The 3,400-nt window shown below is 34.1% G+C and overlaps 1 long non-coding RNA gene across 1 annotated transcript; it reads right to left on the bottom strand.

Annotated features, from left to right (window-relative positions):
* Positions 1–2,350: 2,350 nt before the first annotated feature.
* Positions 2,351–2,881, bottom strand: LOC142242927 (uncharacterized). Its single transcript, XR_012724253.1, has 2 exons — positions 2,628–2,881; positions 2,351–2,560 (listed from the first exon to the last, which is right to left on the bottom strand). It is a non-coding gene; the product is annotated as an uncharacterized LOC142242927 (long non-coding RNA).
* Positions 2,882–3,400: the final 519 nt, after the last annotated feature.

The following is a 3,400-nucleotide window of genomic DNA, read 5'->3' as shown; positions in this document are numbered from 1 at the left end:
TTTTCTATAGAAATAAAATTTTGACAAAATTTCCTATAGAAATAAAATTTTGACAAAATCTTCTATAGATATAAATTTTTTGGCAAAATTTTCTATATAAATAAAATTTTTGGCAAAATTTTCTATAGAAATAAACTTTTGGGCAAAATTTTCTATAGAAATAAAATTTTGGCAAAATTTTGTATAAAAAAGAATTTTGACAAAATTTTCTATAGAAATACAATTTTGACAAAATTTTCTGTAGAAACAACATGTTGACAAATTTTTCTATAGAAATAAAATTTTGACAAAATTTCCTATAGAAATAAAATTTGTTGTTAAAAAGTTTGTCGTTAAAAATGTTCTGTTCTATAGAAATAAAATTTGTTGTTAAAAATGTTCTCATCCGTTTGACTTCTTTTATGAATTCGTATTCCTCAAGCTGCAGCAGTCTCTGAATAACTTCTTCCCTGTTAAAACGGACTCTATATTCAGTGTAAGCAGAATGGGGACATAGGTAGTACTTTAAGATCTTCGCATTCTCACATATATCAGTTTCCATTGCTACTAATAGACACAGAAGTGCAATGAACTCGGGGTGGCCGGCCATGATTCCCACAGACCTTCTGACTAATGTCCTACTCCCCTTCGGTAGTTCCCTAGGACCACATAAGTCTATGTCCTTTAAGTGCCTATATATCATCACCGGACAGTGCGGCCCCTATGAACCTTACGTTCCCTAAAGCTAATATTTCCGATTAAAAAGTTGATTGAAGTTGAAAACTAAATCAATTAAAAAATTAACTGACACAAATAACTTTTTAATCATATTAAAAATTAAATCATTTAAAAAATGATTCCAAATTTGTAAATAAAATTGTGATTATCCAAACAAAGGTGTCGGTGTTTTCTTTACATTCCATCAGATGAACTAAATATTTCCTTTATATCATTGTTCCATTTAGTTCCTTTGAATAATGTCAATCATTCAGCTGTCGATTCTCTTTGTCATTCAAACGAGGCGCCATCTGTTGGTGGGATTACGTATGAAGCGATTATTTCTCGGTAGCGTATTTCAAACTGTACATGTTAAAAGCATAGACTACAACCGAAAGTAAACCAGCTATTGCATTTCCAACTGTACAATTTAAGAAGGAAATCATGTGGTGAATTTCAAACTGTAACCGTTAATAGCACAGACAACATTGCCAACTTCAGTTAAAAGCCTTTTGTACTCTGCTCATAGAGGGCATATCTTTTAAACGATTAAAATAAGCTACCGTGTTAAAAACAAAGACGCTAGACACAATCAACACAACGATAAACCTTTTTCAAATGAAAGATCATAGTTCCGTTCGAGAACTTGATAATTTTTGATAATTATCACAAATTTTTACTGAATGTCGTTCGTTTACACCAAAAAGCCAGCCATATAGTTACTGGATGCCGTTCACGTACTTTTCAGATGAGAAAAGCAATTTCTGGATTACTAGATTGGTTTTCATTAGTTTTTATAAGCCTGTATAGTTTTGTCCCCGAATGCTGGTTTGAGCACCTATTTGTAATTTTCGCATCGCCATAGTTCCAAAACTGATGTGATTTTTTTTTGCAAAGTCGTTGCATTTGTTCTCTGGATTTTTTGGTAAAATGTTCAATAGTTCGAGAGCTGTAGTCGAAAATAGGAAAAAATCGGTGAAAAAGGTGGTAACATTCGATATTTTTGGGGTTTGAGTATGAAGATGAAACTTTTCCGACTTAATATATTCATCATATTTGTCAATAGCTACAACTTTGCTGGAGACAGCAAAAAAATCACCGCATTTTTCGAGCTATGGCCATGCGAAGATTGCAAAAAGGTACTCAAAATCGAATTTGGGGCAAAACTATAGTGGCTCACAAAAAATGCCTAGTGATCAATTAAAAATTTGATAAGGGATGGCAGCACTATATCATTTTCCGCCAAGGAAGTAGAATAGCTTTTAGTTTGGACGCTATCCGTCACGGTATTCCGTCGCGGAATTTGGGCTTCTCATAACCCTGCCAGCATTTCAAAGTTCCATTTCATCCTCATCGGTACCGCAGACTCGTAATGCGCTTTACAGACTATCAGTTATTCACCTGCCAACATTTTTTGAATTTGGGGGCGCTTCTAAGAATCCCCACTACGTCGAAAACAATTATATACAACATCAAAAACTCGTCGGAAAAGCGCCGTCACTATTGAGAAGTTGTACCACGCCAAGTTACTACGAAAAAGTTTCTCATCAGTGCAATTATTAGGTGCCTATTTAGATCAATTTCGAAGGACGCCAATAAGAACCCCTGCAAACTATCAGAAAAAGTGAATTTTAAGATAATTGTAGAAGAATCATTGTGGTCAAGTAAAACACGATTGTGTAGATGTTTATTGATTTGATTAAACATTTATAATTTCTTATAAATATAACATTTTTCGGTTTATCTCATCACATTTAACATAATTTTTTGCATTAATAAAAGAATGATGTTGAGTTTTAAGTAGCAAGTTACATATTGCAGCGTCTATCAGCCAGTTTATTTATTTTCGATGGAGACAGCGTGCCTGGAAAAATATTTGAAAAACGATCACTTCATTCTATTTGGAAAGTCGAAAATTGTTCACCATATACCTTTCACAATTTTAAGCGTAATATCTATGTTTTCAGAACTTTATTTTCGTTTTTATTTAAATAAAATATAACAAGCTGGTTGCGCTTGGCGTTTCACAAAAAATAAAATGGCTCTTCTAACAGTAGTGATGGCAAAATACTTTCATGTACATTTTGTACTTTTTGATATGCTTCCCCCATCACAGTTCGCGATGGTTGTGGTGACATTTACGAGTCTGTGGTAGCGATGAGGATGAAATGGAACTTTGAAATGCTGGCAGGGTATTTACTTTAGTGTGTAAATATAACCATAGCTATAGGCGGTAGGCGAACACTTATTTACGTGTATTTCTTATGGGAAGCACAAAATCCGCGACGGCTAGCGGCGTGTCGCTAAATTAAAACTTATTCTAACTCCTTGGCGAAAACTGGTATAGTGTTGCCATCGCTTATCAATTTTTTTTAACTCACCACTAGGAATTGCTGTTGCCTGGACACGTGTAGATTATTTTTTCTTGAAATAACTCAACAAATAACAAGCCATTGTATGTTTTTATTCAACTTCATTGTTTAATATTGTCAAAGCGTGCTGTATTGACAACAAAAACGCTAGGAAATGTGAAAAGGGGAATTATTCGCCGTCAAGCTTATTGTATTTGCCGTTGCGGCAAAAATGTTTCGCCTACCGCCTATCGCTATGGTTATATTTACACACTTATGTGAACAAACTAAACTTCTAAGGCGACAACGTAGTTTTTAGCAACGGCGACATATCATATGCTACGGGTATGTGA

The sequence above is a fragment of the Haematobia irritans genome, chromosome 1 (assembly GCF_050003625.1).
Source record: "Haematobia irritans isolate KBUSLIRL chromosome 1, ASM5000362v1, whole genome shotgun sequence".
Classification (NCBI taxonomy): Eukaryota; Metazoa; Arthropoda; class Insecta; order Diptera; family Muscidae; genus Haematobia; species Haematobia irritans.
The sequence above is the reverse complement of the archived record's forward strand: the minus strand, read 5'-3'. Positions and strand labels throughout refer to the sequence as shown.